The sequence below is a fragment of the Streptopelia decaocto genome (assembly GCF_964273445.1).
Source record: "Streptopelia decaocto genome assembly, chromosome: 9".
Taxonomy (NCBI): domain Eukaryota; kingdom Metazoa; phylum Chordata; class Aves; order Columbiformes; family Columbidae; genus Streptopelia; species Streptopelia decaocto.
In genome coordinates, this window is record NC_138664.1 from 2,039,170 (window position 1) to 2,062,348 (window position 23,179).

A 23,179-nucleotide genomic window follows, 5' to 3' on the forward strand; every position below is an offset into this window, starting at 1 on the left:
TCTGTTGGCCCCAAAATTCCCACATTATCCTTCCATGTAGGGCAAGGGCCAGAGGCCATTATTTCAGCCTCTAAATTGGAACACCACCTACGGAGAAGCTGCTCTTAGTTTCTGCAGGTGATTCCAGCCCTCTTCAATCTCTTGGGCTGTTTGTGGAGAGAGGTGAACGTCCCCCACCAAAGGACTTTTCAGCGGTAGTTTAATTTCTACAGCAAGGCATTCCTCTCTTACAATCAGGAGCTTTGATAAGTGGATGTGCTGCAGGAAAAGAATCTATTGGTGGGTCAAACTACAGCACTTGACTACATTCAGCCACAGGGGATATTTTTTAATTGGCGAGGAGCCCTTATAGAGCCATCTGACTTTCCTATATACCTGTGGTGCATGGTATATTTGAGACAGATTCAGCCAGAAAAGGACAGATCAAAAAGCCAGGGAACACATTATAGATCATTACAGAAAACAGAACTGCGCTAAGAACTAGTCCATCTGTAAAGGAGCAGACACAGGCATTTAGGGCAGGTTGTGCACTGAATGATGGTATAGCAGAGAATATGCTTATCTGTGCAATGCACACAACACACTGTCTGCAGTCAATACATTCCTACATGCGTTGGCATGAGCCATTTGAAACCGATTTTCCATTTATGCCAATTCTCATTTTACACGATGCCAGGCTGCTGGAGCTTGGACACCGAACGAGGCAAATCCCTGCCACCCTTTTTGGCTCAGGGTGACTTGAGGACAACGCAAAGTACTTGCAGTAAACCAAGATAAGACATACAGTGAAAAAAACAAGCCAATTAGAAGTGCCGTCAGAGGTGGAATTTCTCTGGGAATGTGTGATACAACCGGAGAAGGTTTAAAATGTGCTGCAGACAGCGATGTGGCTGCCAAAAGGAGAGCAACTGTCAAAGTGGGGAACGTTTTTGGGGCCAGGGCTGGTCCTGCAGATGATGACATTTTTCACAGTTCTCATTTAATCTGGGCAAAGAAGGCTGAGTGGGGAGAAGTAAAGCAGGGACAGGAGCAGACCTGCAACAACAAAAGACTGAAATATCTCACGGACATGTTTAGAAACAGAATCTGCAACAGACGCTTCTGGCAACAGAGAGAAATTTTGGACCGATCTAAAATCAGAGCACCAGTCTCAGTTGTAAGGGGCCCTTCTGAGAAAGCCATTTGAACCTGCCAAGCCAGTCAGTCCAGATCAGAACTGATGGGGAGAGGACAGTCTTCTTCTTTTGCAGGCAGGAGAGAGAATATAAACTACCATGATAAAAGGGCACTGGAAGTGGAAAGTTGCAAGGAACTCATAGCTGGAGCTGACTGAAAAACAAGGCATCAAGCTATGGACAATGCCTATCATTTGAAGAAGAGGCACAAGAATGTCAAGGAGCTCATTTGAATGAGATCACAGCATGGAAATCACAGCAGTGCCAGAAACAGTGACTTCAGCAATGAAAGAACCACCACAGATAAAACCCTTCCCGTTTACCGAGCAGGACCCCCTTCTCTAATTCCCACTGTGGGAGGATGTGAAGTGCATGCTTGAATAAAGAACGAACTGGGAAAGAAAGAATACGTGACAAATAGTGCCATGGAGAACAGTACACACCCCAGGGTAAAACACAGGCCAAGGCCCTGGTCTCAACAGGGTGAACAAAGCGTGGAGGTGGGGGAGCAGAGCGGCTGGGGAGCTGCGTGGGGCAGGGTCCCCACCGGGCGGGCAGGCACTTCAGAGCTCTGCTGGAAACACAGGCAGGAGCTGGGAGGAGGAGGAAGAGGAGGGACGAGCCAGTTAGCAAAGCCATGGCAGACGGTCTCCATGTGGAAGAGCCGGGACTGGAGGCACGCTGGTCAGCCAGTACGCAAACTAGGTGACTCTCCTCTAGTGAAGTGTGTAACGAAAGTCAACATAAATTGGGATTAAAACACTGCCCGTTTCACATTCTAGAGAACTGTGTTTCAAATGAAGCTTGTTTTTTTTTCACCAACGCGACAACAAAATCTTGTTTTCTGTTAGAAAATATATAGCAACTGCTGCATCTGCCACCCCACTGCACTTGAATAACGTGTCCTGATCCCCACGTTTGGAGGCAGGGCTCTGCGTGAGCAGATTCTAGCTCCCAGCAAACGCCTAACGTAGAGAGAGAGTACACTTTTGAAATGTTAAAATTAAACGAAGGGTTATTGCCTTGTTCAAGATAACATAATTCCCCTGTGCCGAGCAGTGCTAACAGGGCAGATCAGGCCCGTCACCTGCTTGCCCACCCTGACACGGCAGGAGACAGCTGCAATCACACCGCCCCAGGCAGCCCGCAGGAGCCTGCCTCCCTCATCCTCCTTCCTCACCTTCCTGCCCTGTTAGGAAGAAAAGGCCATGAGGTAAATCAGCAGAAAGAACACGAGCTACCAGAGGCCTCCCGCTCAGGGCTCCCAGAGTTCACCCTGACCCAATGGATCGACAGAAATCCAACCTCTTCCTGGCTCAGAGACTCCAGGAAAGAGCAGCAGGGAGGAGATGGACAGTGGGTAACTGTGAGAAGGTTCAGAGCACTGGTGTGGAACAGCTTTTCTCCATGGCTCCTGTCGACGTGGGAGCCGCCTCCTCACTCCAGTTGTCACACTGGGCTCTTGCAAGCTCCTTTTTTTATTGCTTTCTCTACCTGCTATCTCAACAGAACATTGTTTTCATGACTTTCCCTATAATGACAGCTTATTCTAATCAATGAAGCTAGCGATGAATGATCAAGAAAATACAGTGGATAAGAGAGGAGAAAGCTCTTTTCTAGTCTGGACAGGCTTTGGCCATCACTGGCAGCCCAGCCATGAGGAAGGAACCCCCAGCCACCCCACTCCTCCTACCCTCCGCTCTCCTCTTCCCTTTCCCATCCCCAGCTTGTACAAGCCTCTGGCATTGGGCTGCCATGAAGAGAGACAAAATAAGCGGGAGGCGGGACAGAGAACAGAAGGATGGGCACGCTGGGTTTACTCTCCCCTGTTCCTTGTGGGGCTATCATTGCCTTGCTCTTCCTCATTTTCCCTCCTTTCCTCTGTGACTTAGAAGCAGCAAGATTTGAATGAGAGGGAAAAAAATATTTTAAAATGCTTTAGGGATATAATCAATATAAATTAATGGCATTTTTTTCTTTTCCTTCAGGGATGCCCAGGCTCCACACTTCCTTCTGTCTTTTCTTGCAGCCCCAGGCCTTTTGTTCTCCAGCAAAAGCTCCCTGTTGAAGTGCATGGCATTTTCTGGGCACTATATCTTCAGTATATTCTTTGCAGCAGTGTAATTTTTTTGATAGTCACTTGAGTAATCAGCAGTCAATGTTAAAACACAGCATTGTACATTGACACCCCTAACCCCCAGGAAGCAGCAGAAGATGAAGAGGGAAGCCTGCAGTACTTACTGGCCTCGTTTTCTTTCTTTGAGAACTAGCTCTTTCTTTCCTGCATACAAGTATCCCACACAGTTACAGCCAGCCCTAGTTATCTACAGCCAGCTCTTGTTCCCGTTCCTAATATCACACAACTGGAGTACGGGGGCTGTTTAGGCTGGTAAGGGAATAACGTGGGCTTCTGAAGTTGTCCCAAAACACGTTGTTTGCACAACAGTTCTCTGTGTTCTTAACCTGAACACCTCCTCAATATTTGGCAGTACATAAAAAGAACTGTAGAATTTTTTTCATTTGCACATGTAAGTTAATTTGTTAAACGTTGACCACAAGGCTAATAACGAAGCTGGCTGCTTTATGTCCTACCTTTTCAATACCAGGATGTATTTTATAAATAATTTAACTAGACAGAAGAAATTAAGGAAGGAAACAGAGAGCCAAGTCTGAAGGAAGGAAAGACTGTTCTCTTATCACAGCTGAAACCATTCACTTTTGTTACATGTAGTTCTATTATTTTTTAAGTACTCAGCTTTTTCAATGCTAATTCAAGCTTGCTGTTTCTTGCTGACAGGCAGCCATATGTGACCCCCTGTTCTTTATAAACATTACACACCGTGCAAGAAGATTGTGTGGTCACAGACAATTGTGTTTCCTTCCTGTAAAACTAAATTCTCTCAGCCTGAACCACTGGCTTGCTGTCTTCTCTCTCCTCTCCTGCCATGAACTTGCAGAGTCAGATGCTGACATGTAAAGGACTTTTCGGTCATGAGTGTCTTACTGGAGGCTCCTTGTGCTTTCCTGTAATTTCAGGCTGTTGTTCCATTCTGTCCTCTTCCAGGAGTACAGCTGCTGCCACCAAAAGTGAAAATGAAAACCAGGAGAGGTGGTAGACTCACCTGTGACCACGTAATGGTTTTCAGAGGGCTTGTGGAAGTGCTATCATCCCCCTTTAGACTTTCCTACCTAGTAAGCTGGAGAAGTTTTGAAGTCTTCAAACCACGCTTAATTAGCTGCATTGCTGGAAAGTGTGCCTGTGGCCCTCTTTGAAAGCTTTTAAGCAAATACAGTCACAGAAAGAAGCCATAGTGGCATTTTTAACTCAGGAATTTCCAGCTTTGCTTTTGGGCAAAATGCTGCAGTTAAGTGATGGCTCTGCAAGCACATATTGAGGCCTGATCAGGAGAGACACTGAAGGACCCAGCAGCACAGTGAATCAGGATGCTTAGAACTTCAGGCAAAACACTGCATACCAAGCAGAAGCTGACCCAGAAATCACAGGCACAAGGCTTAGGCTGAATCAGAGTGGTGAAATGAGGCCAAATGGAAGCTCTGTCTTCCCACAGTCAATAGGTGCACCCTCAGACTCAAAGCAGAACATCTCAGGAGACAGAAAGATGGAGGAAAAGCAGCTTTTGTGAAATAAAACTCTAAAGGCAAATTGTGGGTTTGCCATGAAAGGATCTGGGGAGTGACTCACATAATTACTTTGGTCCTATTTCATTCACAGAGCAGCCAACCTTTAGGAACAAGGGCCACCGTCTGTCCTTAAGAGCAAGAGCTGTAGTTCAGCTTTAAACACGACAGCAGCTTCACCGAGGACAAGTAGCACCGAGGGTCGTCTGCCTGCTCAAACACTGCCAGTCCTGCTGAAAGTGCTGTCTTTAGATACACAACACACGCCAAGCCTTCACTGTCTTCTTTCTGTTAGGTTTTCTACTTGGCCTTGGAAAAGCCGAAAATAGACTGGAGTATTTTGTGATTCAGCAGTTTTAGAAGAATGAAGGCAATCCAGTGAGGTAAATCACTGGCAGAAAGGACACAAGAAGAGAAATGAATGACTGTGCTACTAAAAGGTACGAAACAGGTACTTGAGACGAAAGGTGGACAAGGAAGTGCGGGAATAAATCTAAAAGTACAAAACTTAGCTAGGAAAGGCTGAAAGGAAGAGTGGAAAAATATTTTCAATTAATAAAGACAAATAAGTATTTTTCAAGTATATAAGAAGCAAAATGTCAGCAGGGCATCTAAGAGTGCCAGGGTTATTTGGTAACAGAAGAAAAGATTGCAGAAAACTGAAATGAAATCTTTGCCAAGTGTTCATAAGAAAGGTTGTAGGACTGAGGAGAGAGAATTACTTTTCCATGAGAGGGGAAGAATACTCAAAGAACTCCATGTCACACATAGAAAGAATAAATAAATTACAGCTCTGCGCAGTACAGACAGTCCACCCCACAGTCATACATGAGGTGGGGAGGTCTCCTAAGAGTGTATTTTAAATATATTGTGAGAACCAGTAGCAGAAGAAAAATGGGTTCTCATTGCAATCATTTGTCCTACATGAAGCAGAAATCTATATAACCTCCCAGTCTTAGGTTCTGTGAGAGCAGAGATCATCCTCAAGAAGCCATTCTTAGGCTATTTTAGTCTCTGCTGCTGTAAGGGTCTCACGGGAAAGGCAGGTTTGTGTGTGCACACAACAGCGCACAGCTGGCCCTGCTGCATACCCTGGGGCTGCTGTGGGAGCAAGAACCAACAGCTGAATCCCTTCCCGGTGTTAGTCATTCAGAAATGCATTTCTGGATGTTACAAGGTGGACCGAGCTCACCTGTGAGCACAGTCGGTGACTTGCACTGGAAGCATTCGCCAGACAAATAATGAGCAGAGCTGAGCTGCAAACAGAAAACCATGAGGAGCAAAGTGAGAAAGGGAGCAGCATCTCAGAGAGGAGAGGCTTCAGGCAGAAAGGATTGCAACCTCGCATTCAAAGTCTACCCACTGTTCTCACTTATTAAAATCCAAAAAAAGTAAGGACAGAATATTCACAAGGCACATAAGCACATGTCAAGAAAAGGACCTCCTTATGTATCTTCTCTTTGAGAGAGGCTGATCTGATGCACTTTGAACAAGCCTCATCTGGATGCTCGTCCCAAACGACGAGCGTTGCCAATGGCTGTCAGCAGTGTGCACTCTGAGCTGCCAAGATCTTACCTTGTATTCAATCTCGTACTTTATGTAGCTTTTGAAAACAAAATGCATGGACACAGAGTAGGAATCGAGGTACTGTAGCAGCTTCAGAAATGCTGAAGAAATACAAAATATTGTCAGACAATAATGCTTTGTCCTGGAAATATTTTCACTGCTTGGCTTTTCTTTCTGCTATCTCTCCATGCTTCTTGTTAGAACACAAGGTGACCTTTCCATGCTTAATTACCCGAACAAAATCCACAGAACGTTAATGCCAAAAGTGCCCCTTGTGCCTTTTACTACATTTGCAGATGTTTGAAATAATCTAACCTAATCTCCTCCTTTTCAGGTTAGGAGGAATGTAGTGTGAAATAACCGAAGAAAGTAAACAAGAGAAAGCAGGATGGACAAACACATGTTGACAAATACAAGCTAAGAGATGGACTCTGTGCGTGCACGCACAGTAAAGTGTTCCCCAGCAGTCTGACTCTATTCTGAAACAGAGACTTGATGATAGCGCTTTGCCTTTATATAGCAATGTTCATGCAAGCATCTCAAGGCATCCCTCAGTCACACGCAGCACAGCATGGCGGTCAGAAACTACCAGTATAATCATTTTACACGAGAGTAAATTGGTTCATATGGTCCGGATGATTTATCCGCATTCATCACCAAAAAAAAATCAGTGGAGAAGCTGGGAGTAAAACACGAGAACCACTAGTCATGAGGCTCCAATTATCACCTCTGCTCTGTGCCCGCACCCCTGCAGACTGTCAGCACACCGCGCGGTGGGAATTGCGCCCTGCACACCCGGGAGGCCGCGCTGGCTTCAGCAGGAGCCAACGTCTGCCTGAACGCTGCCTGGAGCCACGGGCACCGGCGCGTCTGCCAGCAGGGACTGGAGCACCGGCTGCTCACCTCCCTACCTGTAACCTGTGGCCCATTCAGCCAGCCTCTGATAGCTGAGCGTTTCACCTCCTGCTTACATGATAAGGCTATTCCACATGACTGGCAGTTCAGCTGTGCTGGCGCAGGGACAAATGGAGCTCCCAAGCCATTACAGTATCACAGTATCACAGTATGTTTGGGATTGGAAGGGACCTCAAAAGATCATCCAGTCCAATCCCCCTGCTGGAGCAGGAACGCCCAGGTGAGGTCGCACAGGAACATGTCCAGGCGGGTTTTTAATGTCTCCAGAGAAGGAGACTCCACAACCCCCCTGGGCAGCCTGTTCCAGGCTCTGTCACCCTTACTGAGAAGAAGTTTTTTCTCAAATTTAAGTGGAACCTCTTGTGTTCCAGCTTGATCCCATTACCCCTTGTCCTATCATTGTTTGCCACCGAGAAGAGCCTGGCTCCATCCTCGTGGCACTCACCCTTTATATATTTATAAACATTAATAAGGTCACCCCTCAGTCTCCTCTTCTCCAAGCTAAAGAGACCCAGCTCCCTCAGCCTTTCTTCATGAGGGAGGTGCTCCACTCCCTTAATAATCTTTGTTGCCCTGCGCTGGACTCTCTCCAGCAGTTCCCTGTCCTTCTTGAACTCGGGGGCCCAGAACTGGACACAATATTCCAGATGTGGTCTCCCTAGGGCAGAGCAGAGGGGCAGGAGAACCTCTCTGACCTACTGACCACCCCCTTCTAACCCACCCCAGGTACCATTGGCTTCCTGGCCACAAGGGCCCAGTGCTGGCTCATGGTCATCCTGTTGTCCACCAGGACCCCCAGGTCCCTTTCCCCTACACTGCTCTCTAATACGTAATTTCCTATTCTTGCAGGAAGAACTGAGACTGTAGGTACCTTAAAACCTAGCTGGACCCAATCTGCCTTCATGGCACACTGGAACAGGAGAAATAGGAGCCGTTGCCGTGTCCCATCCACAGAGTATTTCCAGAGCTCCCCCGTGACCAGGTCTGAGGCCTTGGGGATCACGGATAGATGAAGTGTAAGGTCACAGCTCAACACATCCTGCAGATCTTCAAGCAGAGGCCTAAGAAAACTCCTCAATAGGCTGAGAGTACAGTAAATCTCAGGCACGCTTTGGGGGAGCTAAACTGTGGCAAAGAAAACATTAAAAACCATTTCTATATGATGAGGCACTTAAGTAGTTCGGCCAATTACACTGCTTGATTGGCTGACATTCCTAACACTATCATTTTGCACACAGGGTGCCTCATGCATGAATGAAGATGGTGTTTGAAGGCTTTGCTTTTTGTCAAAGCTTTTATGTTTCTTTCTGGAACGAGCAAGTTCATATTAATTTCCCCAGCATTTTGACTATAAATGCTCTGGGCACTTAATAAATTAAGTTACCGTTTGTTTGGTTACTGTTTGGTTATTTAAGAACTTAATAACAAACATACGTAGTGACCTGAACTTGAATTACGAATTCCTCATTTGCAGTTCAGATATCGAGATAGAATAGCTCAGCTTCACTTCACAGCCCTCTAGCCTGGCGCCCAAATGGACACATAAGCAATTGAGATCATTCAAATGGAGATACCCCCAGGGTGCCATACGCATTTAGAGAGAACAATTGAGAAATAAGAGGAATATTTAATACAGGAGAAGAATGTCCCTTAGGCAAAGATTTCACTAGGCGCTAGAGACTTGTGGGATAGTCCCTTTCCTGCACAAATGACACGATTCAGTCTTCAGCTCCCTGTTGTGCAAGCAGCCCTAGAAGCATTTCTAAACCTGCCCTATGTCCTGCATGCAAGATGCTGTAATTACACAGATAACTTTCCTTGTCTTTCACTAAAACACTAGTAAGCATTTATACAACATCCCTCACTGAAGACAATCATGACACATCCAGAGGTAGGCAACACCACCTCTCTTTCCTGCATGAAAAGAGCTGGATTAGGAGTCACCTTTAGAGGTTTTTATCCTGAATTCAAAATATTAAGGCCACCTTTTCATTCCTAATGCAAACAAAGAGGTCTGCATGTACTTAAATCTCAGCTGTTTGGCCTAAGTGAGGTACCCAAATTCCCAGAGAAGTTCTTCGGTGCACTTCTACTCACACAGGTATATGGAGACCGCCTTATTTCTGCTCCGCGTTGGCTGGGTAAGAGCCTGATGCAATGTGGACACCAGTTCACAGTAGTTTGATCTAGTATGTTTTGCCCTGCAGCAGCACTAGAGTTCTGAGAACCTCCAAGAGTGTGATGTACCTGGTACCAGCTACTGGCTCAGCAACCCCCGCGAACCTCAGCTTTCCTCTGGGATCGGAATAACAGTCTCGAAAAACTCAGTTGTTTCTTGAGAATATAATCACAGTCCTCGACATATTCACTGGAGCGATACAGGTCCTAAAGGCGGTGATAAATATCTCCTGATCAACCCATTTCAGATTATCTTCAGAAGTTTAAGAATAATTAGCCTGATTGACCTTTGAGTCAGTCCATTTCCACGTTGGTAAATAGCCACTGGTTCCGGCACGGCTACCATCTCAGAGCTGGAACAAGGCAGGGCTCCTGTCTGGCATAAATCTGGAATAATGTGGCATTTGGGGAGGACCACTAAGGAAAAACATGCAGCTATCAGGGCCAGGAGTTACATGGTCCTTGTCTGGGTGTCGTGCTCTTTGGAAGGTCAGAACCTGGCAGCACTGCAGAGGCAGAGAGGAGCTCCAGAAACCACCCACTGCACAGCGGGACCAACGCACCCATGACACTCTGACACATGTTTGTCCAAGCGCCTTAAGGCAGCTGAGGACTTGGTCTTTGACTTCATCTCAATCCCCAAGACAAGTGAAAAATCAGGCGTGTTTTCTGTTCCCACCGACATGTCAGATAAATTAAAAACGCGATGGATTTTCATATCAGACTGTTGAGGACTAATTACAACAGTGCTTTCCAGCAAACCAGTGATTGTAGGCTAATTTTCTGTTATGAAACAGAAACCAGGGTTAATGAGGCTAATTGTGTTTACCAGTGTTTCGAACAAAAAGGAAGCCAACTCAATTTTGAAGCGAGTTCTTTGTCAGGAACAAATTGAGGAAAATTGCTACAGTTGTATCAGCATTTCCTAAAATTGCTTAGTACCATGCTTGGGAAACTAACACTATAGAACACGAGCTAGTGGTACAGAAAATGAAGCTTATTAGACAGTAACTGCATTAAGTTTCAAATGCATGGCTGTGTGACATGCAGTGATGGTCGAGATATTGAAAGCAATGCAATAGGGAATCATTAATAAAGCGAGTGACCCTCATTCCAGCTCTATTGAGGTACTACCAAGAGAAAAAATTAGGAAATCAAGGTACGTAGCAATACCTGTCAGACAAACAAAAGCTTCAAGTTTATGTCTCATCCATGACTGATTAATTAATTACGCAAGCTGGACTGGTGAAAAATGAACACATGACTGCAAATCAAAATTCACAAGCAGTTAAAAGTCCTTCAGAAATAAAAAAAAGTCAAGTTTAGGCTCTCTTGCTACAAGCTGGTAATTCTAATAATTACTCAAAAGAGTTGAGTGACTTCAGTGACAAAACACATAAGCAATATGTGCAGCGTAGTACAAGCTGGGGAAGCTCATCCCTGCCAAATATTAATACACCTCAGCATTAGTGCCCCTGCTATTCCCTTCCCAGCCGCTGTTGAATCTGCAGCCAGGCCAAACAGCGATGCTTTGGTTTCGCGATGTAACCAACTGGAACTAAAATGCAGCCACATTCATTTGCACTCCAGACTGGTGCCCAAATCAAGCCGGCGTGTGCTAGGAAGACTATGAAGGCTTTCAGCTGCAAAACACAGAGGCGCGATGGCTGCGGTTTGACCTCACTGCAAGGTCCAGGCTGTCTTTCCCTTCTGTGTGCCCAAGGCAGAAGCATCCTGGGATCTGCACGAGGGCCTTACTCTGCTGCACGGGAGAGCTTATGCGAGAGAGATCTAAAGAACATATACATCCATACATACGACTGTCCAAAGAGGAACTCCTTAGGAGGACTGCGAGTAAGAAAAAAGTGATAGCATGCCAGACTGCAAAGACAGCAAGCAAGAAAACAGACAAGCGGAAGAGGTCCTGTGGGGAAAACTGTGGAGCTAAGGAAGGAAAGGAATTAATGTGGTAATACATCAACATAAGAGAGAATAAAAAACACATGGAAGAAAGGGGGAATCTAAAGATTAAGCACAAATAGGGAGACATACTGGTTAAAAATGGCAACAAAAGTGTGCATAACATTAAGGCCAGTAAAGGTCACCAAGTCCTCAGCCTACATTTCCTATCAGAAAATCAGTTCTGGGAGAAAGAGGGTGAGGGAAAGCAAAGAGTCTCAAGACAGGAGTGGGGAGCACCTGGCTGAGTTCTCAACTTTTATAGCGAAAAGCCCATTTGATGTCTTTCAGTTTAAAGTTACAGCCAGCGGCTATCCAGCTCCAGCGGCTCTGCTGATCTGGGGCCCTTTGCAGGCTGTATTCACTGGAATTGAAGCTTCCCTTTAGAAAAATGATGTCTGCAGCCCTTCTGGTCTGCCAAGATACAGCCTTCGCTACGTAAATCAATGCTCTGCTGTCTTGTTGAATCTACAGCCTGAGGTATGAACATCTCCCATTCATCTTAATGGGATGTGAACCTCAAAGCCTCGTTGTGACTCTCCGAATGCTAATACTGTATTAAACAAGTTGTTTAACACACAAATGCTGGGTTTAAGTCACTCACATAAGTACAGAAAAATAGCCTGAACAACACAAATACCTGAATTTCCAGTCACACACTGGTCACCCCTGCAAATCAGTTTTATTTTGGTTTAGAGATGCAGGCGGGGCTTAGGTTTGAATGAACCCTGGTTTTCCTTATTTATCATCTCCAGATAGTGATTTTTGTGTTTGCTTTCAGAATTTCTATTCCCTCTCCCAAAGCTGGTTTTACTTGGGTTTACAAACCTTTTGATTCGCTTTCCTGGGCCACCCTCTGCCTTCTTTATTCATGGTCTCTGCTCCTGAGAAGACCTCAATAGGGACATGGAAGACTTCCATGATGAGGCCCAGTGGGATCATCAGAAGGCATCAAGCGCCCTTGGCTCTCACATGCAGACTAACCGTGCTACTGCATGGACAGAAAGAGATCTGATGTTGTGAGACGTATGTCAGAACAAGGCAAGCGCTCCTTCTTGGAGTGAGCCCAAGAGGTGGAAAATCTGGGCTTCCAGAAGTCGTTGGTGGTTGCCAACGCTTCCACTGTTCAGCTCTTAAAATGAAGCAACTGCAAGTTTGAACATTGCTAATATCCTCCCTGAGAAACCTTTGGAAGTCTCACAACTAAATAATGAACATTTTTGGTCCCCAAGTTGCCCAGTAATTCTAGGAAATCATAGGTAAGAGCCTTAGAAGTGGCAGTCAAGCCCCCACACTTTGGCCGTGAATGAAGATTTCAGTACTGGGCTTACTACCAGAGGCAAACGCACATCCATCAAAAAATAGATCAAAAGGCAAATGAAACTGCCTGCTCAGAAAAAGCCCTTTTCAAAAAGTTACAAGGGGGAGGGAGGACCGTGTGAGAGGATTTAAAGAAATGTCTGTTGAAGGACAAAATAAGCAAGATACTGTGATGAAGAAAGCAAACAATGAAACAGAATCCAGCACAGACAGAGCAAGTGAAAGAAAACCACATTACTATTTACAGTAAAGATCACTTGTCTAACATGTATAATTAGAAATTCACACACACAAAGATAAAAGTGACCAGTGAATGCTGCTGTAATCAAAAATAATACAGCATTGTATATATCTTTTAAAAAATCTAACACTCTCCAAAAATAGGGATAATGGGGCTCATTAATAGTCTTCATCTGAACTGAACAAGTTCCCTTTATTCACATCGTAATTTTTCCTGGCCTGCCACAAGAAACCCTCACGATAAGTCATCACAGTGCAGCCCCTGCCCCACACATCTGTGCCTCGCTGGAGTTTGGTTGCAGACAAGACAATGGTACCCAAAGAAACCCGTTCACGTTTCAAAGACTTGCGTTTTCACATGAGCTTGTGTTGCTTGGACTGTATCTGGAAACACAGCAGAGCACCTGGGTTTTTCTATTTGTTCAAAGCCCTGGCTCACAACACTCCTGCGCTCCATTCGGCGAGCGCACAAATCTTTGTCTGAAACACAAATGTTCAGAGAACATGGGGGACAACACGCTACAGCGTTAAATCTTGATATGCGAGGAATAGTGGGAGGAGGTATTAACATTTCAGTAAAATTTGGAAGGCTTAAAATAGCTGCTTAAGAAAGTGCCTTTTAATTTTTTCTTAGTTTTTTTAAGTGCTCGCAAAAACAAACAAACAAACAACCCGAAACAAAACCAAAAATATTACAGCTTCCAGCAATGGAAGCAAGTTGTTTTCCCTTGATTATAATCTATGATTATTTGCGTGCTAGTATCCCAAGCAGACACGCAGCCAGAGGCGGTTGCTATTTTAAACTTGTAATTGGTTAGAGAATCAGACTTCCACGTAGGTGCCAAGGGAGGGGGTTTGTCCATAGCCAGGGTCCCAGGAGACTCACCGAAAACTCAGCCAACAAATCTGAAAGGGCATGATCAGGTTGCAGCTATATTATCATCCCACCGGAAAATTACAACTTGTTATGTTATTTACCACTCTTTCCAAAACTGATAACATACTAACAGGACCTTGTCCTTAATAATGTACCCCCAAGGGTATTCATGACTGCTGATATTGCACCGTTCAGGCTCTATAGAGTGAAATTATTCTGGAAAGGCCGTAATCTACCGAGCAGGATTGTTCCTGGTCCTTCTGGACCGTAACCTACCAGAGACAGTGTGGTCTGGAAACCTGTCTCTGAGCAACCACCGACTCTTCCGGTTGTGTTATAAAGAATAATAAATATCGTTTAATTGCCCTAGATTTATCCTTATTCTGTCTCTTAGGTGCCATATGGAAAAACACTCATGAGAAACGGAGACAAGTGATATGATAAACAACCTAGTCTATGGATTTTAGTTTGACGTTACCCTCTCTGCAGGGTTTGCAGGGGTTTTCCTAACATATGCAGCCAAGTGTTCTGCAGATTCATGTGTGGGGCAAAGAGAGATGTCAGTGCTCAAAAAGCTGCCTTGGGAAGCTGGTTCAAGTCCTACAGGTTTAATATTTCAGACGTATTACCGGAAAAAATACAGTGTCAATGAGTGTCATCGTCTTCTTAACACAGTACTAATTTGAAACTAAACATTTATCTATCCCCCCAAAGTGGTAATGGATAATTACATAATTAGTGCAAAACGGAGGGAAACATAAGACTGGAGTTGAAGTCCAAAACTCTCCAGATATTATATTTACATCTTATTTGTCTCTTATTAAACATACACTACACCTCAGGCACACTCTCTCTCTATTATTCACAAGCAACCAGCCTAACGAATATTCACCAAATTCACAGCCTAACAAAAAAAAAGAAGAAAAGAAAAGGAGAGAGGAGAGGGGCAGACAGACAGACAGACTGTATCAGTGAGTCAGGAAACAGCTCTCTAATCTGCAGTCAAACTTTTTTACTGGAAACAAGAAAAGGAGTTCTTACTTTCCAGAACCGTTCACACCATGACAGTGATTGTCAGCAACCTTCCTGCACAATAAGTTGTTACCAGCATTTTCTTCACCGCTGAAATTCTGTGACCCATCTATGCTGAAGAAATTATGAGGACAAAGGATGATTAGCAGTATAGGAAGAAGGGGATGGCGGGTCTATGCACTCTCCTAATGGAAAGGTTCTGCAAAACTGAGCAGGAAACACCTGAAGCTGCATATATGCTCCAATAAATATCATCAAATCTAAATGAGACTTGTACTTTTCTTACTGAAGCCAACAACAGTTTTACCACTGACATCAGTAGGAGCAGGACTGGGGGCGATAAATTACTATAGACACTTGTGAGAGAAACATTCTCAGCAGTTGTCTGTAGTGGTTTGGATGAGGAGCTCTAAAAGAGGACATTACTCATCCAAGTAACCTGCCCTATAAAGTCAAATCCAGTACTTCAGTGGGACAGGAGAAAAGCTCTAAGTCATTAAAATACCCCTAAGTCATTAAAATACCCGTCTCCAAACAACAAAAATCAGATTCTCTTTACATTCTTTAGGCTTGAAAAAAACATATCTTTTAACAGAAAAAATATTTTGGTCAAATTCACTTGTAAAAATGTTTTCATCATCATGCTGGAACGTCTCCCCGTGTTATTCTGAATTTACACATACAATGCGAGTTTAAATTAGCATAGGATCTGTCGCCAAAGATGTCAAGTGCATTATCAAGATTAGTCAGGTATGAAGTACTACAGAGGGATATTTCAAAGCAGATGTAGACTGACCTAGTTTCACAGCCCCTTCTTCCAAATTATCAGGATTTCATTAATGATTGTATTTGTTTCATCTTGACGGAATGACTTGCAGCCTATGAAGTACATTGATCTACTGTTGAGGATTAATTGTAGACCTCAGTGACTTCCGTCAAACTAATATACTTAGTTAAAACCTTTCTGTTGTTCATCTTTTTTGGTGTCTCCAAAATTTAAATTCAAAACTCAACCAATCCAGAACTCCCTAGGAATCCCAAAGCACCAACTGGAACTTAACAGTTCTCTCTCATTGTGTATTCCACACTCAACGCAAGGTCAGTTAACAAAATATATTCTGTGAATAAAAGCATAATTATTGGTGTAATTTGCAGTGCAAATGAAAGAAAATCACTACTGCCTAATTAACAGTACATATGTCAAGAATTCAGAAAGAAAAATAGACTTAGAAATGAAATAATAATAATTTTAAGATCTAGAACCTTTTTATCTTGTGCTCTGAACAGAAACCACGAGCCCTGGCTGTTGCCTGGTTTCTTTTATAAATAATTCACCCCAAATTGTGGACATTTTCCATAGCAGACATCTCATTCTCGAGAAGGCTTAGTGCAGTAAATAAGAGGAACTTCATTAAACATTCTCTGCTCCTCGAAGCTAATTTTTAGCTATGGCTTCTTGCTCAAGAAAACATTCTGGTTTTTAACTTTAAACTTCTGTATAAGAACCTTCAATAACATCCGCTCTAGGACGTCTGAGTTCATTTTAGAATTCTTTCTTTTTAAAAAATGACTGCTTTTTAACAGAAAATGGTTAAAAAACCTTTAAAAATCAAGGCAATTCGAATCACTGGCTTTTTGAAAACAAAACCGACAAAAACACAGCTGGAAACTCCTGACACAAAGGACTAGTGCAGGATATGGCCCTGTGAACTCTCGGATAAAGAAATAAGGTCTGTCGATAATCTTCTCACAAGAATAATAGTGTATTCGGGGTAAACCACACAAATCCGAATTTACAGGACCTGTCCTGATACCGATATACTTAAAAATAAAAACAAAGCATAGTTTTCCAGTACAGAAAAACAGCTGTGCAGCTGATTTCCCTGACAACTTCTGAAAAATAGTGTTTTCATCAATTGTTTTGTCAAGTATCAGAGAGGTTGTTTACACGTAGAGATGCACAATTTTAAACCGAAGATTTCCCAGATAGCCTCACAAACAACGTGAAGTTCTAGACTAAGTTGATCTAATAAAACCCAGAAGTTAAACTAAGTTACAACAGAAGTATATCAATGAGCAGGTGTTTTCCAAGCCAGTTTATCCCTGGCAGTGAACACGTTAGCTAAGGCTTGCTTTCCTACCCCATGTCCTTAGGGACTCCACTGATACTGAGCACCATGGGGACCTGCAACACTATTATCGACTACCCCATGTAAGTAAATGTTTGGGACTTTGTTCTGGTTTTAGGTTCTAAACACTGTCAAAAGCTTATATACAGAGAGTGAGGAAACCAGACACAATAGAAAGCACAATACAACTATCAGTAACAAACCAAAGACAATTTAGAACTCAGCTGTACCCTGACAGGTGTGACAGGCCACAAAGCAGGGGGACCGAGGGACAGGTCGTCACAGGCTGGTCTGAGAAGACAATATTCCCTGGGTGAAACCACAAGGTGGCTGTGGATCATTAAAACCATGTCAAGACATATTGAACTCTTCAGAGGACAGACACAGCATCAGGAATCATTAACTACATTAACATTCACTACACTGCCAAGCATTGTTCATCCCCCAGTAAAATGAACTTTGGTTTTTGCCTTGATTAGCGGCCACAATCAAGGAAAACATGTCTGAAATTTGCAGACAACTTTCATGCTTGAGGAGAGAGCACTGTCTTATTCTGCAGCACAAGTGCTGTATTATCCTTCACTTCTACAGAAGAAGATGTCAGTATGAGGCACACTATATGTGACAATTTAAATGCATGCCCTAGGGCTCAAATCAGCACAGTGCCAAAGTCTAGTGATACTCGCAATCACAGACAGGCTGACCTCAACGGCAAGACTCAGAAAAGAGCCTACATTTCCCAAATTCTGAGCTGGACAAGGCCTCTTTATAAAAGGTCCTGGGAAGAAGCTCATTTCTTTTTTTACATTGCGTAGTCTGTCAATAATTTCCCAAAAGCTTGAAAGTAAACAAAATTCTCTTGCCTAAATCAGTTGGTTTTCTTCTGATAAAAATGATGCTGTTTAATAATTTTATATCTTTTTCTGCTCAAACAAGGTATATTATACTATCACATACTGTGTGGTAATGCACAGGTGACATGCTCAGATACCACGGAGCAGAGCAGGCACAAGAAGCCAAGCCAACTACTGACCACCGTTCAGCCTTCTCTAATGGGCTTTGGGGAGCAGGGATGGATAGAGACGTGTAGGTGAGGCCACCTGAGCAGTTCAGGGGTGACCATTGCTGGTGTTAACAGCAAACTCCCTGCGATCTCAGCAGGAGCCAGGGTTGCAATCACGGCACGAATCGCGGAGGAGCCCCCTGGGCAGCCATCCAGCCCACCGGTGCTCAGCACCGGTGCAGAGCCACTTTTCACACTGGGTGTTGGCTTGGGCTGCAGAGAGCTGCTCTATCAGCTATTGCAGTCAGATGTGCAATCTGGGGCGGCAGCATAACAGTGTCTCCCAAAACAGAAATAGCACTATATTGACCAAAAAACGGCCTTAAACCGTCATCACAGCTCATTCTCCTTATGTGAGCTCTTTAAGAGCAGGACCACCACATAGACGCACGGTGTTATTGAGGCGGTACAAGCCTCTTAGCACACTCACAGCTATGTAGTTACTGCACTATGCTCCAGCTATTCTTACTCCAGAACCAGGTGGTGTCTTTCCAACGCAAAGCCTTCCTAACCCAGCCAGCCAGCCATGTCGCACCGTCAGATGGCCGTAATCAAACACTGCTCATTTTGCCCTGCATTTTGAATGGAGCTTGGATAAACGCTCCCCTGCGTTTTCCTCACGCCTGTACTTGCCTGGACCTCAAAGAGGGGATCTGGAGCCACCCACATTATTTCTGTCAGAGGCATCACATCGCTTCCAACATGCCAGTGAATGTGCCGATATCCGAATCCCATGGCCGTTCCCACCGTGGGCTTTCCCTTTGCTGCCATTTCATGGCTATTCGTGAATGCTTGTTAAGCAACATGATCTGGGGCCAGCAGATCGTCATTAATCTGCCATTGTCAGCTCCTCGTCTATGAAATATGCACAATACAGGGAACCACAATGGAGAAGGGCTCTTTGCTTTGAAAACAACAGTTCCGGACACAAAACATACAGGCATGAAAAAATCTGTGGACATATTTCAACACAGAGATGAAATTCATTTAGAACTGCCCTTCAACAAGGTCTTAGAAGGGTTTGGAAATCAGAACTCGGCAACTGGAGCTTTCTGACCGCGTTCTGCTTTCGCATTCCTCCAGAGCTGTTTCTCACACATGTGCCCATCACACCAGGCACTGCAGGGACCGGCACGCGATCCCGTGTTCTCTAAGTTCCTCCCATCCAAACTTCTACCGTGGACCACACTTGCCCTTGGCTGCACAGCTGCATGAAATGGCTGTTACCAAGGGCTGGGTCCTACGCAGCGCAGTGATGCTGTGCAGCCAAAGTGCTCAGCACCTTCCAGAAGACAGGCATTACTATTCCATTATTTTAAGACACTGTCACTGACAGGCTTGGCCCCTTCCACAGGCATGCGTGTCAGCTACCCCGAGACAAACAGGCTGCCTGCACCGCATTCTTCTGCTCTTGCCAGCCTCTGTCTATCATCTGTTTTCCATTTTGTTCCTTTACCTCCCATTCTCTAAAAGTATCTGTAAGGTTGAGAAGTATCTGCTGGCTTGCTGGTCTCTGCTGCTGGAAGCAGAGTCGTTTTAGTTACTTGTTCCAGGGAGCAAGCCAGAAGCCGCCAGCCAGGGAGAGCGTCAAGCCAAGAGGTGGGGTTTTCGGGGGTTCATGGGTTGGTTTTTAGCTTGTTGTAATCTCTGCCTCTTGCCTTGAGATTTTCCAAGCACACCTATAGCCCGCAGGCCCGGCCGTGACGTGCGCTCATGGTTAGGCCACAGTGGCCACAGTCACAGGCCACCGCGAGTCACTGAGCTGGGAATGACTCCCTCCTTCCTACACCCACTGTTGCCCTGAATTCAGTTAAGCAATTTAATTTATTTTAATTAAAATAATGCAAAGTCCTACATGACGCTCTCAGTTCAGTCTAAGAATAGCTTATTTAGTGTTGCTTTGCACTCGCGCCTCATTGATTAAACCAAAATAAGCCACCTTTGTGCTGGAATCAGTGCACAGGTTTAACTAACCCGGAGCCAGTTTGTCCTTCCAAATGTGCGCAATAACAAAGAGCATATGAAAGCATGCGGTGAGTATTAGCTTGGACTGTGAAACACAACATTAATCTGGCACCTCCTGACCCCGCGCTGTATTGCCAATACGTCAAACATCCTCACTCTGCTTCGCCCAAGCACATTCCCCGCGCTGTGCTCTTTGTCAATAACCGTTCAAATATTTCTCTGCTAGTAAAAGTCACAGCATTTTCCTGCCCCCTCCAGCATCAGCAGAGTTCCTCAGCTCTTCATGAAAATTCAAATGAAAAATATCGATGAGTTTTCATTGCTTTTAAGCGCACACAAAAAGCAACTCCATCTGCTTTTCCCCTTCTTTGCAAGGGGAATGCAATGCCTGTGGATTTTTAATTCCACATTCGTCTTCAAGTCAGACTTGAAAAACTGAGAACCTGTGTTTTTTCTGTGGGCTTTAGGAAAACAATTTCAGAGCTTCTCAAGAACAGCTTGTAAAAAGGTTTGGGATCCTTCAGCAGAGAAGATGCTCTGCAAATGGACAGTATTTATCATATGCACAATGTACACACAAGCACAAAACTTATCTCTAAGACAGAACACGCTCCGTTCGTGAAGCACAAAGGGAAGTATGAGAATATCATCAGAGTAAATTATTTGGGAAAAGGGCTTTTAATGAGCCTTTCGATAGTTTTCTAGTTTTGGGGAAAGGAGAGGGAACACGTCCAACCCTTTTTGGAAGTGCAGTGAAACTCCTCATTCTCCACAGCCTCTTCCAAATGTAGTCCTATGTTATTTCTGGAACATTCTTCCAGAGGTATTTGGTTTTATTCCTATTCTAGACCCAGACCCATGACAGATGTCTGCAAAGTCATGCTGACTTCAGTGGGACATGGCAAGGCTGTGGGGGATGTGTGCTATCACATTTTGTGCTGGGACAAAGATTCCAGTGAATTATTTGCTCTGCTGGCACTATATATAATTTCTAAATCAATCACGCGAATTATTCTGTTCCACAAAGAATTTGCAATTGTATGGTTCTATAAATTTCCTTAGACCTTTAACACTCCCCTTGTAAAGGGACCGTTTCTTGAGCCCTCTCTATACTGGCTGCTCTCAGTCTTACAGTATCCTCATGGCATTACTAACTTCAAAGAGGAGGGAATAAAGTAATGAAGGAAAAACCACAAGTTACGTTTCCCTGCACCCCTTGAGTTTTTATTCAAGCTCCCTTAACTCCTGCATCCTATTTCTCTTAGGAAGCTTCTTTTTGTACTTTTTTCCCCCAAATACAAAACCCCTCCCAGCAGCCCAAGTGATGCTGCCCTAGAGCTTCCAGCCCTGGAATAACTTCTGACTAGCTGTGATTTATCTGGCTGGTCAGAGGTTACTGTACACAGAATTGCAATTTCTTCCTTGTGCTCGCTCTGTTCTCCTTTGGCAAGTCCAGGTGTCATCAGCAATCTGCTGCATGCCATTTTATGGCCTTTCCCCCAGTATTTTATTCATCTGATGTCCCTTTTGCTGAGCAATGCTGCCTAGAAATGCCTAGAGGCCTTCTCTTTATATATATTTAATTAGTGTAACCGCTGATTTATGTACTAAAAAGCAGAAAATTCATTTGCAATAGTTCTGTCCTTGCGATGCTGTTGGTGTGTTGCTTCAGCTTGGCATTTGAAGAAAATGTCTTTTGCGTCCTGGCTGCATTCGGGTCTGGGATGATGCTTCTCTCTGGAAATTCGTGTTCGAAATTACCTGCTCTCTCCATGGTTTCCCAATTTTGAGTTACATTAAATGCCGCTAAGGTTTTGCATTGAGCTTTCTGAGTTCTAGGCTTTGATGACCCATCTGAGCCTGGCAACCAACAAAGTCTCCTTAATTCTGACAAAATAAATTAATTTCCCCGTGCTCCTGATACTGTTCTAAATAGAAGGCAGGAAATCTGTATGAAAGAAGCTTTTACTCCCTTCGCAAATCTGTTGCTCTGCTGCTTCATCTCTTCTCCCGCTTTTTGATCAAGACCCCACAATAATCTACAGCAAAACACTCAGATCAGATCATAACCTATTTCTGCTGCTTGCTAGCTAAATCTGCTTGGGGAAAAGTCTGCAACACTAGTCCAGAGCCAGAGAAAATACACTTGAATTTCTTTATTTTAAATCAATTATTTAGAATATAGGCAGCGACAAGGACAAATTTTCATATTTTACTTCATTTTATTAGGTAATTGCAATGCTACTCTTTCTGCTGTAAACTTTTGAAAATATTACTATCGTCAGCCCATAGTTTCTAAAAGGACGTAAGTGACAAAGTAGTTTTTATTAATTAATTGTAATTAGGAAAGCCTTGAGGAGTTCCCATTTATAGACAAGGAAGTTTCACCCACAAATGCTGCTACTCCACTGGCTACAGGCCAGACCTGGAGAGAATGGGAATTTTTGGTTATCTCCAATGTATCACAACATCACAGTATGTTTGGGATTGATCCCAAGCAGGATCAGGCTCAGTAAAGCCAGGAATCCAGCACTGATCTATGATCTAAAGGGCAGTCCAGAGTAAGGAAAGGCATTTCCTCCAAAGGAAGAAGATACAGCTTCCATTTTTCTTACTAGCTGCTCTCAGATACTCCAAAGCCTGATCTACGACACTCAAGACTTACAGCATTCAGAAAATCCTGTGAACCCAGCTACTTCCCACCCCCCCCGGCTCTTTGAAATAAAACTGATGTTTGATTATCATCTGCAGCAAATATGCATGCCAACATTCATCAAATTAGGCCACTGGGTACACCGTTTATTCATTTTTAAAATGCTTCCAGCTTGGGTTGCTGGACATGCACAGATGCACCATTACGGCTTTATAAGGCTAATTTTTAAGCACCAATTGGCCTAACAAGAAGTCAAGAATAATATCCCCTGTCAGTCAGCGCTGGCTGAGTAAGAATGAAGGTGGCACAACAAAGTCGGCCGGCCAGCGATCACACTAAAGAACATGATCCTGTTACAGGAGTACGCGGTGGGAGAAACACAACCAGGCTCTGAGCACTGCGAAACCACCGAAGAAACAACAGACCATTCTAGCATTGAGTATTATTTATTTCAAATATTTAAATTCA